Genomic DNA, 17,202 nt, shown 5'->3' with positions numbered 1-17,202 from the left:
CTAGCTACGCCCCTGGTAGAAAATGCATAATTAACCTCCGATTAATTTATTTTTTTACTACGGACGGAGAACATATCAATCTAGTCGTGTCTGCCCTTCCATGATATGTGACTCAAGAAAAAATTGCAAAAAATGGGTAACAATTGTATCGAAAAGAGAAAATCGCGTGCACCTTTTTATGTTAAGCCGTGTTTGAGGTGTACATTTTGTCTTTAAAACGTACAAAGCAAGAGTATTTGATATATCATCTCGCTTCATATTCTATCATTTTTATATATCAAAGCTACAAGTTGACTTGATAACTTAAAAAAATCACAGTAACAAAAGATGAAATATATGGTCAAGTGAAATACCTATCTAATGAATCACAAAAACAGAGTAGGTGTGTTCGAATAGCTATTTTTTTTTTACTAAAAGTACTATTAGGTCCGAGACCACAATTGTCGTCCCTTGAATATAGTCCCTAGTGTTAACAGTGGGTTACTTGCCAATAATTTTTATACCCCTTCCAAATTTATTTCTCCGAGTTTAATGCCTCAAATTGTAAGTAGGGGGGTGAAATTACACTGTAAAAAAATTTGGGTCCAGAATTTTACAGGAAAGTAGTGATTTGGTCCAGCTGAAAAAGGTTAAAAATTAGCACTTCGGAAGCTGTCAAAAGATTTCAAGACACCCTAAACACAAAATTGTCCATATTTTGAGTTAGAGGCGATGAAGTTTTCTATAATTTTGATATAATTTGTCCCAAAAGTAGTACAACACACTGTAAAAGTTTCATTGGGAAAGCGCAGGTGGGATTTTTTTTTATTTTCATTTATGTTCTAAAAGAAATGCACTACGAATTAATTGTGTTCTCGGACCTAAGAGGTGAAGTCTGTAAATATAGACAATAGACAATATTTTATTCGCACAAACACATTTACATTAAATGGTTATGGCATACAAAATTAAAACAATAAACTGACAATAGTTAAATTGATTATAACTATATTAGAGTGACAGTGGTATTCACAGCGAAGAAGAAAAAGGCTATAAATATCAACAGTTTACACATTGTTAATGTTCATGAACAATTATAAAAAAGAACACAAACAAAAATTAGGTTGCATATTAAACAAAGTTACACAGATGTTCTTAATAAAAGACAATCATTAATATACTTTATGGTGATTTTTATAATGACTGGTAGACTGCTATTTAAAAGTACAGTCAAATGATTTAATGTTATAGTGGACTGCAATTTAATAAAATTGAAATTAAGATTTTTATTAATATTTTGTATATAGGTATCCCTTAATGATTTATAGCATGGACAGATTGAGAAGAAATGGTATTCATCCTCAATTTCTTGTCTGTTACAGGATAAGCAAATGCGTTTATTTCTTTCAATGTTGGTATAACGCCCTCTTTCAATTGCTAGGGAATGCGCACTTAGTTTAAATTTACTGAAAACTGATCGGTCGGTTTTGAATTTACATATATCAATATATGGGGGCCTTTTTCTAATTCTTTTAGTATGACAAAAGAAATTTAATTTTTCACATTTATTGATAGAACAATTCATAATTTGATAAGCCTGGTCATAGATTCTTTGTTGGATACTATTTATGTGATATTTTAAATTAAAAGTATTAAAAGTGAGATGACCAAAACCTAATTTATTTAACCAGTCTTTTACAATGTTAACCCATTTACTTGTTTTCTCTACATTATTATATATTTTATGGACTAAAGTGTTAGGAGAGTTTACAATGTGGTTTAGAAATTTTATAGCTGAAAGGTGAATTTTAAAGTACAAAGGGATTCTGTTTGTCTCAGTTAAACAGGCTACATTTGTTGTTTTGCACTGTACTCCTAAAATTTCTTTAATAAATTTAATATGTAAATGTTCAAATGGATCTGAATCTTTGAACACTTGGCTTACACCCCAAACTTCACTTCCATAAAGAGTTATTGGAACAACTAAAGTATCAAATAATTTTTCAAGCATACTGCAGGAATTATCTAAAGAGACTGTTTTTTTAATTTTAAACCAAGCTTTTCTTCCTTTTTCCATAAGATTTTTTTTTGAATGATTTAAACTTCCTGAACAATTTATAGTTATTCCAAGGTAACAAATAGATTTAACAGTCTCAAGATGTTCTTTTTCTACTTTAAAATAATTACAATGAGATTTTCCATTAGAATTGAATATTATAATTTTTGATTTTTGTTTGTTAACATCAAGTTTCCATAGGGAACAAAATTTAGTTAACTCATTTAGTGCATTTTGTAGCCCTTCTTGGGTTTCAGACAATAAAATAATGTCATCTGCATATAATAATGAATATAGAATCTGAACTTTGGCAACTTCCCTAAATGATTTGGTGGTGTCACTTTGTCAAATAGCATGAAACTAAAGGATTTAAACTTTTATTTTATAGAATTTCTGCAAAAATGACCAATTTTGGCATTTTATGGTCAAAATAGGCATTTCAAGGCTTTTTCAATATTGATGCATTCATGGCATCCTGACTTTCTATCTGACAGGTTTTCATGTGTGAATACTTGTGTTTATGTGCCTTCATCTAGTACTTTTACTTGTTTATGAACTCAGAATCTACAGAAAAGAAGGTTATTTCAGATAATATGTACAAAATGTGTTGTATAAATGACCCTTGTCTAACGCCCTGTTTGGATGAAGTCAAAAGTGGGGTTCTTGGTATATAAAATTTGAAGTCTACAATAAAGACCTCACTAAATTTGTATCAAAAGCACTTTACAATGTCTAATGTACCTGTTCCATTTCACATAATATCTTTCTTTTCTTCTGTAGGATAGCAAGTGGTTTAAATATAAGCCTGTTGAGACTAAAATTGCATTCAAGTTTTTATTAAAAAGGCAAAAATCTTTGTATCAGACCATACTGTCTGTAAGAAAAGTTAATTGCAAGAGCCTTTTTGTGCTCAGATTTGTTGTATCATGTCACATGAGTATAGAAATGATAAAAAGGACACAATTTTTTATTTCTTATAGCCTCAATATGCATTTTTTAATGTAAATATGTGGCACGGCTTAAATTGACCCTTATTTTTTTCCAGTCTTGCTTGGCTTAAGACCCTTTTAAAGTAATATGATATGCTATTTGTAACTTTTCTTTCTATTTAAAGTACATTCAATACATATGTAAGGATTATTTATAACCAAAAAGCTTCACAAATTTAAAATTGCTGGAATATATTACATCTTCATGTAAGGCCCCCTTTCATTGAAAAACCTCAATTTTTAGGCCCAGGCTGATATAAATTTGACTTTTGAATAATTATGCTAAGTCTGATAAATCAAATGAGTACTCTATTGCTTTTAGTACATAATAAATGATATATTAGGGCATTTGAAAAGTATTTTTTTGCAACATTTTAATTTTCAAAGCCCAAAATGTTGATAGTTGAAATTTTTCAATTTTAACGTCAAAATTTAACACGCAAAGATGAGTATAGAATTTAACATAGTGTCTATAATATATATCCTATTGTTATGAAACTTTGCAAGCAGTGTTATAATTTATTAAGCTTTGGTCATACCAAGTTTTTTTAAGATTTGTCAACTCTTTCTATCCTATTAGACAGTCTTTTAAGTTGGATGATGAAAATGCATATCCTCCTCGAAAAAATATAATTTTTGTATGTGATAACTAGGGTTAATTAAAAACCAATTGTTCAGAGAACAATTGAAAGTCTTTCCACACCAGAGAAATTTGGATAAGAAGGTAATTTGTTTAAACTGATGCGATAAATGATGGTTTAATTATCTTTTTGAGTGATATAAGGGAGATAATATGCTACTTCCGGTGAAATGAATGTCACTTTCGGTCTCATATGATAGCTTCTTTCACACTGATTCCAAAAATATATAGTTTCTATATACTTTTGTATGTAGAATGGGAGATAATTGGCCACTTCCGGTTTGTTGGAAGTCATTTTTAGTCTTCAGTAATCTGTTCATGTATCTATATGACAAATTATATGGATTTTGAGTACTTTTATGTGAAAAAAATTGCAAAAAAAACTACTTCCGGTTTTCTAAAAGTCACTTCCGGTAGCCATTTTTCAAGGTCATTTGTCACTTAACCTTTTGTATGAGGTCAAATGTCTTTATAATGAACTTAATTGAAGTTGTAATCAAATAACTTTATATCAAGACATTTCAGGGGCAATAACTCCTATAAGATGCCATTTAATTGTATAAGACTAAATGTAGCATATCTTCATTACAAAAAAGTGACATTTTCCACTTGTTTTTTCTCTGTACCTCTCAAAATGTCGGAGAAAATGCAAAAACAAGCAAAAATCACAATTCAGAACTTGACCTTGACCTTTGACCTTGACCTCATTTTCTAAGTTGGGACCTAGAGGACTCAAATAAAAACATTCCAGGGTTATACGGTTAACTGTTTATGAGTTAAACAAACATACCGACAAATTTATTTTGTAAAGGTAGATAACTCCTATAAAATTTCATCGAATCGCTTTGATCCAAATATGCCAAAAATTACTGAGGATGAAACGAACAATTTGTAAAAAGAATTTTGTCGCTATCTTGTTTTGTTACGAAGGAGATGCACACAGAGGGTAAACAGTGAAAAGGGAGATAACTCTTACACAGATAATGGTTCCGCTTAGCAGGGTGAAATTTAAAAGCGCATAAACTATACAATACTATATGAGAAATATCTAAGCGACATATTGCGAAACAAACATTTTGCGCAAGAACAAAATTTGGCGGAAGAAAAAAATAAAAAAAATAATAATTAAAAACCAATTGTTCAGAGAACAATTGAAAGTCTTTCCACACCAAAAAAATTTTGATAAGAAGATAATTTCTTCATACTGATGCGATAAATAATGATTTAATTATATTTTTGAGTGATATAAGGGAGATAATATGCTACTTACGGTCTCATATGATAGCTTCTTTCACACTGATTCCAAAAATATATAGTTTCTATATACTTTTGTATGTAGAAGGGGGGATAATTGGCCACTTCCGGTTTGTTGCAAGTCATGTTTAGTCTTCAGTAATCAGTGTATGTATCTATATGACAAAATATATGGATTCTGAGTACTTTTAGATGAAAAAATTGCAAAAAAAGAGACTTCCGGTTTTCTCAAGGTCACTTCCGGTAGTCATTTTTCAAGGTCATTTGTCACCTAATCTTTTGTACAAGGTCAAATGCCTTTATAATGAACTTAGTTGAAGTCATAATCAAATAACCTCATATCAAGACATTTGAGGGGCAACAACTCCTATAAGATGCCATTAAATTATATAAGACTAAATGTAGCATATCTTCATTACAATAAAGCTGACATTTTGCACTTGTTCTTTAGTATGTATCTTTCAAAGTGTCGGAGAAAATGCAAAAACAAGCAAAAGTCACAATTAAGAACTTGACTTTGACCTTTGACCTTGACCTCATTTTCTAAGTTAGGACCCAGGGGACTCAAATAAAAACATTCCAGGGTTATACGGTTAACTGTTTATGAGGTAAATGAACATACCGACAAATTTATTTTGTAAAGGTAGATAACTCCTATAAAATTTCATCGAATCGCTTCGATCCAAATTAGCCAAAAATTCCTGAGGATGTAACGAACAATTTGTAAAAAGAATTTTGTCGCTATCTTTTTTTGTTACGAAGGAGATGCACACAGAGGGTAAACAGTGAAAAGGGAGATAACTCTTACATAGAAAATGGATCGGCTTAGCAGGGTGAAATTTAAAAGCGCATAAACTATACGATACCATATGGGAAATATTTAAGCGACATATTGCGAAACAAACATTTTGCGCAAGAACAAAATTTGGCGGAAGAAAAAAAAAAAAAAAATAATAATAATAATAATAATAATAATCAGAACAAATACAATAAGTCTTTTCACAAAAAAGTGAAAAGACTTAATTAAAAACCAATTGTTCAGAGAACAATTGAAAGTCTTTCCACACCAAAGAAATTATGATAAGAAGGTAGTTTCTTCATACTGAGGCGATAAATGATGGTTAAATTATCTTTTTGAGTGATATAAGGGAGATAATATGCTTCTTCCGGTGAAATAAATGTCACATCTGGTCTCATATGATAGCTTCTTTCACACTGATTCCAAAAATATATAGTTTATATATACTTTTGTATGTAAAATGGGATATAATTGACCACTTCCGGTTTGTTGGAAGTTATTTTTAGTCTTCAGTTATCTGTTCATGTATCTATATGACAAAATATGTGGATTCTGAGTACTTTTATGTGAAAAAATTGCAAAAAAAGCTACTTCCGGTTTCTAAATGTCACTTCCGGTAGCCATTTTTGAAGGTCATTTGTCACTTGACCTTTTGTATAAGGTCAAATGTTTTAATAATGAACTTCATTGAAGTTATAATCAAATAACTTCATATCAAGACATTTCAGGGGCATCAACTCCTATAAGATGCCATTTAATTGTATAATTCTAAATGTAGCATATCTTTATTACAATTAAGCAGACATTTTGCACTTGTTCTTTTATATGTATCTCTCAAAGTGAGGGACAAAATGCGAAAACAAGCAAAAGTCACAATTGAGAACTTGACCTTGACCTTTGACCTTGACCTCATTTTCTAAGTTAGGACCTAGGGGAGTCAAATAAAAACATTCCAGGATTATACGGTTAACTGTTTTTGAGTTAAATAAACATACCGACAAATTTATTTTGTAAAGGTAGATAACTCCTATAAAATTTCATCGAATCGCTTCGATCCAAATACGCTAAAAATTACTAAGGATGTAACTAACAATTTGTAAAAAGAATTTTGTCGCTATCTTGTTTTGTGACGAAGGAGATGCACACAGAGGGTAAACAGTGAAAAGGGAGATAACTCTTACATAGAAAATGGTTTGGCTTAGCAGGGTGAAATTTAAAAGCGCATAAACTATACGATACCATATGAGAAATATCTAAGCGACATATTGCGAAACAAACATTTATCGCAAGAACAAAATTTGGCGGAAGGAAAAAAAAAAAAAATAATAATCAGAAGATAACAATAAGTCTTTCCACAGAAAAGTGGAAAGACTTAATTAAAAACCAATTGTTCAGAGAACAATTGAAAGTTTTTCCACACCGAAGAAATTTTGATAAGAAGATAGTTTCTTCATACTGATGAGATAAATAATGATTTAATTATGTTTTTGAGTGATAAAGGGAGATAATATGCTACTTCCGGTGAAATAAATGTCACTTCCGGTCTCATATGATAGCTTATTTCACACTGATTCCAAAAATATATAGTTTCTATATACTATTGTATGTAGAAGGGGAAATAATTGGCCACTTCCGGTTTGTTGGAAGTCATGTTTCGTCTCCAGTAATCAGTGTATGTATCTATATGACAAAATATATTGATTCTGGGTACTTTCAGATGAAAAAATTGCAAAAAAAGGCTACTTCCGGTTTTCTCAAGGTCACTTCCGGTAGTCATTTTTCAAGGTCATTTGTCGCCTAATCTTTTGTACAAGGTCAAATGCCTTTATAATGAACTTAGTTGAAGTCATAATCAAATAACCTCATATCAAGACATTTGAGGGGCAATAACTCCTATAAGATGCCATTAAATTGTATAAGACTAAATGTAGCATATCTTCATTACAATAAAGCTGACATTTTGCACTTGTTCTTTAGTATGTATCTTTCAAAGTGTCGGAGAAAATGCAAAAACAAGCAAAAGTCACAATTGAGAACTTGACCTTGACCTTTGACCTTGACTTCATTTTCTAAGTTTGGACCCAAGAGACTCAAATAAAAACATTCCAGGGTTATATGGTTAACTGTTTATGAGTTAAATGAACACACCGACAAATTTATTTTGTAAAGGTAGATAACTCCTATAAAATGTCATCGAATCGCTTCGATTTAAATTAGCCAAAAATTGCTGAGGATGTAACGAACAATTTGTAAAAGGAATTTTGTCGCTATCTTTTTCTGTTACAAAGGAGATGCACACAGATGGTAAACAGTGAATAGGGAGATAACTCTTACAGAGAAAATTGTTCGTCTTAGCAGGGTGAGATTTAAAACCGTGTAAACTATACGATACAATATAAAAAATATCTAAGCGACATATTGCGAAACAAAAATTTCAGAATGTGGCGGAAAAAAAAAAAATAATAATTAAAAACCAATTGTTCAGAGAACAATTGAAAGTCTTTTCACACCAAAAAAATTTTGATAAGAAGATAATTTCTTCATACTGATGCGATAAATAATGATTTAATTATATTTTTGAGTGATATAAGGGAGATAATATGCTACTTACGGTCTCATATGATAGCTTCTTTCACACTGATTCCAAAAATATATAGTTTCTGTATACTTTTGTATGTAGAAGGGGGGATAATTGGTCACTTCCGGTTTGTTGCAAGTCATGTTTAGCCTTCAGTAATCAGTGTATGTATCTATATGACAAAATATATGGATTCTGAGTACTTTTAGATGAAAAAATTGCAAAAAAAGCTACTTCCGGTTTTCTCAAGGTCACTTCCGGTAGTCATTTTTCAAGGTCATTTGTCACCTTATCTTTTGTACAAGGTCAAATGCCTTTATAATGAACTTAGTTGAAGTCATAATCAAATAACCTCATATCAAGACATTTGAGGGGCAACAACTCCTATAAGATGCCATTAAATTGTATAAGACTAAATGTAGCATATCTTCATTACAATAAAGCTGACATTTTGCACTTGTTCTTTAGTATGTATCTTTCAAAGTGTCGGAGAAAATGCAAAAACAAGGAAAAGTCACAATTAAGAACTTGACCTTGACCTTTGACCTTGACCTCATTTTCTAAGTTAGGACCCAGGGGACTCAAATAAAAACATTCCAGGGTTATACGGTTAACTGTTGATGAGGTAATTGAACATACCGACAAATTTATTTTGTAAAGGTAGATAACTCCTATAAAATTTCATCGAATCGCTTCGATCCAAATTAGCCAAAAATTCCTGAGGATGTAACGAACAATTTGTAAAAATAATTTTGTCGCTATCTTTTTTTGTTACGAAGAAGATGCACACAGAGGGTAAACAGTGAAAAGGGAGATAACTCTTACATAGAAAATGGATCGGCTTGGCAGGGTGAAATTTAAAAGCGCATAAACTATACGATACCATATGGGAAATATCTAAGCGACTTATTGCGAAACAAACATTTTGCGCAAGAACAAAATTTGGCGGAAGAAAAAAAAAAAAAATAATAATAAATATAAAGCAATTGTTTTGAAAACAATTGTTAGGCAGTCTTTCCCCTCTGATGAATGGATAATTGATTTTTTTGATTGATTGATTTGGAAAAGGGGGGGGGGGTATTTTTTTTTTTTTTTTTTTTTTTTTGTAAAGGGTCTATATTATTATGTTACCGGAGAAGTTTCATGTTTAGTTTGGAAAGTTTTTATTTTATTTTAGGTACAGCGCGCGCGCCAGATTGAGGAGACATCACGTGACGCGGGTTTATAATAACGAAAACTTAGTCTTTTAATTTCTTTTTAGGTCGGGACCTTGAACAGACAACATGTCTAGAGATGGAATGTACACAATGTAATTTCTTTTGTCATTGTAGGAAATTGACATTTTGATCACAGTTCACCAGCAGTGCATGTTTTGGATTTAATCGATCCGGTGTAACTTTAAAACACATTTAATGATTATTTTTTGATAATGTCCATTTTTCAGCACCTGTTTGTAACACAGATTAGTATTTCAATCTCGGAGCGGACATTTTATTGTAGGTTTTTACTGAGATTGACGGACCTAGCAAGCGATTTTTACTGCATTGCCATTTCTTTTTTCTAGGAAAAGTCTTGAGAGATATCTGCAAAAAGTTTTTTTATGAACCTTCAGTACATGTATGCCCTGCTGACTGCAAATTTTCAGGTCGATTGGACTTGTAGTTTCAGAGAATATGTGGATTTTTTTTTCAGAAGAGACGTAAGAACAATAATAAAATAAAAATTTTCTTGAATAATTGAGAGTTTGTTCCTTCAATATACTGTCATAAATAAACAGTCATACATATTGATTGATTGATTAGTTGGTTGATTGATTGGTTGGTTGGTTGGTTGGTTTGTTGGTTGGTTGGTTGGTTGATTAAACACGTTTGATAGGGTCACTTAGAACAAGGGAAAAAAAACCTCAAGAGACCTTGCATCCTGTATTAAACGCATGACACGGAAACATACATTAAGTGATTGATTGGTTGGTTGGTTGGTTAAACACGTTGGCTGGTTAAACACGTTGGAAAGGCTCAATTTAAACAAGCGAAAAAAAACATCTTGGATCCCGTATTTAACAAATGAAACGGAAACATGCATTGATTTATTGGTTGGTTGATTAAACACGTTGGTTAAACATGCTGGTTAAACACGTAGTTTAAACACGTTTGATAGGCTCAATTTTAACAAGCGATAAAAAACCATCTTGGATCCCGTATTTAACACATGAAACGGAAACATGCAGTGATTGGTTGATTGGTTGGTTGGTTAGTTGGTTGGTTGGTTAAACAAGTTGGTTAAACACGTTGGTTAAACACGTTGGCTGGTTAAACACGTTAGATAGGCTCAATTTAAACAAGCGAAAAAAAACATCTTGGATCCCGTATTTAACACATGAAACGGAAACATGCATTGATTGATTGATTGGTTGGTTGGTTGGTTGGTTGGTTAAACACGTTGGTTAAACATGTTGGTTAAACATGTTGGTTAAACACGTTGGTTAAACACGTTGGCTGGTTAAACACGTGAGATAGGCTCAATTTAAACGAGCGGAAAAAAAAACATCTTGGATCCCGTATTTAACACATGAAACGGAAACATGCATTGATTGATTGATTGGTTGGTTGTTTGGTTGGTTGGTTGGTTGGTTGGTTGGTTAAATACGTTGGTTAAACATGTTGGTTAAACATGTTGGTTAAACATGTTGGTTAAACACGTTTGATAGGCTCAATTAAAACAAGCGGAAAAAAAGAGACCTTGAATCCCGTATCAAACACATGAAACGGAAACATTGATTGATTGATTGATTGATTGATTGATTGATTGATTGATTGGTTGGTTGGTTGGTTGGTTGGTTGGTTGGTTGGTTGAAATTCAAACACTCATAAAACTGTTTAAATAGTGCCAAAACCACATAATTTGATGACCTTGACCTTTGACCTTGTGACCTTCGTCAAGGTCATTGCTCCAAAAGGTCATTGCAAAAGACCCTATGGGTCAAGGACCTTTTGTTTAAGAGTTTTGCCTAAAAATGGCTTTTTAAAAACCATCGATGGGAGTTATGTCCCTTATATGATGGTAAAATCAATATAGTCATAATGTAAAAAAGTTGCCCCTTAAAGTACCGAGCATTTTTCACTGCTTGATTTTTTTGTATCTATAACCGTTCAAGAATTATAGGGAAATGAAAAACTTATAAAAATCTAAAATATGACCTTGACCTTTGACCTTGACCTAATTTTCTAAGTTAGGACCCTGGGGACTCAAATAAAAACATTCCAGGGTTATACGGTTAACGGTTTAGGAGTTTAAAAAACATACCGACAAATTTATTCCGTAAAGGTAGATAACTCCTATAAAATTTCATCAAATCGCTTCGATCCAATACGCCAAAAATTACTGAGGATGTAACGAACAGTTTGTAAAAAGAATTTTGTCGCTTTCTTATTTTGTTACGAAGGAGATGCACACAGAGGATAAACAGTGAAAAGGGAGATAACTCTTACATAGAAAATGGTTCGCCTTAGCAGGGTGAAATTTAAAAGCGCATAAACTATACGATACCATATGAGAAATATCTAAGCGACATATTGTGAAACAAACATTTTGCGCAAGAACAAAATTTGGCGGAAGAAAAAAAAAAAAATAATTAAAAACCAATTGTTCAGAGAACAATTGAAAGTCTTTCCACACCAAAGAAATTTGGATAAGAAGGTAGTTTCTTCATACTGATGCGATAAATAATGGTTTAATTATCTTTTTCAGTGATATAAGGGAGATAATATGCTACTTCCGGTGAAATGAATGTCACATCCGGTCTCATATGATAGCTTCTTTCACACTGATTCCAAAAATATATAGTTTCTATATACTTTTGAATGTAGAACGGGAGATAATTGGCCACTTCCGGTTTGTTGGAAGTCATTTTTAGTCTTCAGTTATCTGTTCATGTATCTTTATGACAAAATATATGGATTCTGAGTACTTTTATGTGAAAAAATTGCAAAAAAAGCTACTTCCGGTTTTCCCAAGGTCACTTCCGGTGGCCATTTTTCAAGGTCATTTGTCACTTAACCTTTTGTATAAGGTCAAATGTCTTTATAATGAACTTAATTGAAGTTATTATCAAATAACCTCATATCAAGATATTTCAGGGGCATCAACTCCTATAAGATGCCATTTAATTGTATAAGAGTAAATGTAGCATATCTTCACTACAATAAAGCTGACATTTTGCACTTGTTCTTTTATATGTATCTCTCAAAGTGTCAGAGAAAATGCAAAAACAAGCAAAAGTCACAATTGAGAACTTGACCTTGACCTTTGACCTTGACCTCATTTTCTAAGTAAGGACCTAGGGGACTCAAATAAAAACATTCCAGGGTTATACGGTTAACTGTTTATGAGTTAAATAAACATACCGACAAATTTATTTTGTAAAGGTAGATAACTCCTATAAAATTTCATCGAATCGCTTCGATCCAAATACGCCAAAAATTACTGAGGATGTAACGAACAATTTGTAAAAAGAATTTTTTCGCTATCTTGTTTTGTTACAAAGGAGATGCACACAGAGGATAAACAGTGAAAAGGGAGATAACTCTTACATAGAAAATGGTTCGCCTTAGCAGGGTGAAATTTAAAAGCGCATAAACTATACGATACCCTATGAGAAATATCTAAGCGACATATTGCGAAACAAACATTTTGCGCAAGAACAAAATTTGGCGGAAGAAAAAAAAAAAAATAATAATCAGAACAAAAACAATAAGTCTTTCCACAGAAAAGTGGAAAGACTTAATAATAATAATCAGAACAAAAACAATAAGTCTTTCCACAGAAAAGTGGAAAGACTTAATAATAATAATAATAATAATAATAATCAGAACAAATACAATAAGTCTTTTCACAAAAAAGTGAAAAGACTTAATAATCAGAAGAAAAACAATAAGTCTTTCCACAGAAAGGTGGAAAGACTTAATAATCTTCAATCACTGAAAATTTTTAGTTTGCCCTTCCACGAAATATTTAATTAGAATGTTTTTAAATGTTTATGAATTTTCGAAAATTCCACCTGACAACCGATCAGACAATAGTTTTAAGTTGAATCAATGCAGACAAGATCATTAACTGATGCTCATTAGCTAGTAGATACATTTGCCTTTCAAAATACAACTGACATATAAGGATCGTAATGGTGCTTTGTGGATACATTTATCGGTTTTCAAGAGCAAAATTGGCAGAGCGTCATTCCTACAATTAAATAAGAACAATGTCTATTTATTCATACAAGTCTTTAATGTAGAACAATGACCACGGTCATCTGTAATGAAACATAAAACAGTATTAGCAATAATAGGCACAGTTCAGTCCATAGTTATAAGTAGCAAATGTACGTAGGCAATTATAACCCTCTATCTCCCCTTAAGTTTTTGGTTCCTGTAATGTTCCCTTAAAGGTGGCAAATACTTGTACACTGTTATATGACTAAGATGATATTCACACTAATCTCTGTTAGTTGAAATGCGAAACGAAAATTCAAAATGTCAATGTCATGATTGTTTATCCATATTTATAATCTGAATGCCAGGCAGGTGGTCTACTAGCACGACTAGATTTACGTTGTGTAGTAAGTTCTGTCGGAGTAATAATCAACGGTCGGCTGTGTTCCTTGTTTCTCAAGTGGCGTTTCTGTAAATTCCAAACGACGGCGCTCAGGATGTGTGTTATCAACTGGTGTAGAGCTGTCCTTGGAGTCTGAAGTTGTCTGACCAAGTGGATAATGCTTTTCACGAGTAGAATCTTTAGGGGTTTCCATTAATGTATCAGAAGTCGGTTGTAGTACTTGTTTGGTGTTGAATGATGACGGGACAGGTACATTCTTATAACAAAGGTCATCTTGTATAGTCTTTGTTGACTTGATGCCCTTGACAGGAACATACTTCCTGAGAAACTTCCTGTTGCGTAAAGTTACTCTTCCAGAGCCATCAACCTTTACAGCATATTGATCAAATTGGCGGACTTCAATGATGGTGCCAGTTTTGTCCCATTTGAGTGGGTAATGCCCTATTTGGTTCTGAATACGTACACAATCGCCAGTTGCAAGTTGAGGTAGTCTTTTTGTATGTTCTGATAAGTGTTCGACCTGTTTGATGTGGCGGTTTCTTAAAGCTTCTTCACGGGCATCTAACGTTTCCCTCCAAGTATTGTGAGGAGAATATCTTACTGGTGGAATCGGAATGAAATCTCTGATTGGATGACCAAAGACGCACATTGCAGGGGAAAGTTTTGTGTCTCTGTCAGGTGTATTTCTGTACTGAAGCATGGCCCGTTGGAATGCATCCGTGTCGAGATCACCTTTAGAACCAGTATTATCAGCAATCATGCGTTTAACGGTTTTTACTCCAACTTCCGCCCTGCAATTGCTATGAGGAAAAGACACTGACGATAGGCGATGGTGTACACCCCAGTCACGAAGAAACCGTCTTGTAGCAGTAGAGGTAAATTCAGGACCACCGTCAGATGTTAGTTCGTCGGGAATTCCAAAAGTGACAAATGTGCGTCGAAGACAGGTTATGAGTCCGACTGCTCCGTTCGATGATCTTTCAACAATTGGCCAGTTTGAGTATCGGTCAACTATGACAAGGTAATAAATCCCTTTGTATTGAAAAAAGTCAGAACAAACGCATTGAAATGAGTAGTCTTGTGACATCAGAGGTGTAGGTGGAGCACTCGGGTTAGAAGGTGCTATCCGATTACAATGGTTGCATCCGGCTCTTTGTGCTGAAATAGCAGGGAAATACCTGGCAAAAAAACCGATGACTCTGCTCTAGAAATCATTGCTGTTACTCCTTGGTGTGCTGCGTGTAAAGCAGACAACACTTCATCTCGGAGACTAGGAGGAATGATTATTCTGTCCTTGTATATTATAACATCAATAGTGTAAAGGTGTTCACGGAATTGGAAGAATTCCCGTAGTTGTGGAGGAAATTCATGTCAAAACTCAGGTGTACCAGACTCGATTAAGTTGATAAGTTCATTCATATTGTCGTCACTTGCTGTAGCGGTACGAACTCTGTCCCAAGTAACGGATTTGACTGCAAGCGAATCAAGCGAGGATACGGCTGATATGAAGACACTGTTATCTATTTCACTAGCATCCGATTCTAAATCTATATGATGTATGTCTGATAGAAAAGATGTGGCGGGTGGCAACGACCTTGTACTATTCCTGATGGCTGCTATATCATCTGAGAGAATAAGTTTTTCGGGGTCCCCAGTTGGGTGACGTGACACACCGTCAGCAGCATGATGTTTGACGCCTGGTACATGAATCATCCGGAAACGATATCTGAGTGTTTTCTCTTTCAAATTTCGAAGGCATGAATTCGAGATGTCTTCTAAAGATCTGTCACTGAATATTTTTAGGAGTGGTTTATGGTCAACAGCTATAATAAGATCGTCGCATCCCAGTACAAAATACCTCGCTTTGTCCAAAGCGTCGACAACGGCTAGTGCTTCGCCTTCTACTGGCGCATAACGGGATTCAGCTGGATGTGTAAATCTACTCCCGACAAGCGTTATTCGCCATCCTGTGTTGCAACAGAATGGTTCACTCCCTTTGCAGGAACAATGTTTCTGAAATAGCCAGAAACCGATACCAGTTTTTGACCAATCTGTAGAAAGACATGTCGGTTTACTTTTATCAAAGACGCGAACGCCCTCTTCTATTTCGCTTATGATAGCAGCTTTCGATTCCTCGAACAGTTTGTTGATGTGTTCATCCTCGAAAAATGGTGTTCCTGATTTCAATAATTGCCTGAAAGGAAGCAGCTTATCAGCCATGCTGAAGGCGTAGGACACTTGATTTACGAGACCAAACCATGATCGTACATCGGTGATATTTCTAGGTGTTGGAAAATCTAGAATTGCTTTCAGGTACAGTCGACTCTTGTTATGTCGAAGTCAGCCGGACCAGAGAAATATTTCGAGATACACGTAATTCGACTCAAACGAACACCGGAAGTTCGACAATCTAAGGGACACAACTCTTGCTTAGCTTGGTAAAGCTAAAATAAATCCGGGTGAATATGACAAGGGGATCGATATTCTAGTATCAGATCGATGTATTTGTATGTCACAGTCTTTTATTATTATAATGACTGTTATTTTAACTTATTCAATTGTTTCAATTAAAAAAAAATTCCTATGGCTTTTCCAAGAGAGTAATTTCCAAACGACAGTTTCGTAATTCAGGTCGCTAATAGCTGACAAAATTGTTTATTCTCGGATACAAGAGATTTAAGAAAATTTTGATTTCTATTCATTTTGTTTTATCTCACTCTTTGTTTTCAAAAGAACATATAATAAGATTAAAGACGCCGTTTGAGTAGTTTTTAGGTGATCATCAACGGAAGCCATAATCCTCACTTTATACACACCCAAGCTCATTAGTTTAATCACAAATTAATTGTTTTGTATGTTTTGTAAACAATTAAAATACTTTTTCATGAACATTAACAATTTATCACTAATTATTTATAAAAATTCTACAAAAGATAATCTTAGGAAAACACTCATGGAAATAGCATGTCATAAATCAATACAGTGGTCAGTGACCGGAAATTTAATTACACGTGTATTGTCAGATTAACTCTTCAATCCATTTAAATCCCGGAGGTCATATTTTGACATATGTGTATTAGTTCGAGATAAAAAATGATTTTTGAATGCTTTTGTTAACCTTGGGACCGTAAATTTAGTTCGACTCAACCGAAATTTCAACTCATCCAATTTCGACTCATCAGGAGTTGAATTACATACTTTTGTATGGAATAAAGTTCGGGACCACATGAAAACTTCGACTCATCCGAAATTTCGAGTCAACCGAGTTCGAGACAACGAGAGTTAACTGTATTTCATGCA

The sequence above is a fragment of the Mytilus galloprovincialis genome, chromosome 9, assembly GCF_965363235.1.
Source record: "Mytilus galloprovincialis chromosome 9, xbMytGall1.hap1.1, whole genome shotgun sequence".
Lineage (NCBI taxonomy): Eukaryota > Metazoa > Mollusca > Bivalvia > Mytilida > Mytilidae > Mytilus > Mytilus galloprovincialis.
The sequence above is the reverse complement of the archived record's forward strand: the minus strand, read 5'-3'. Positions refer to the sequence as shown.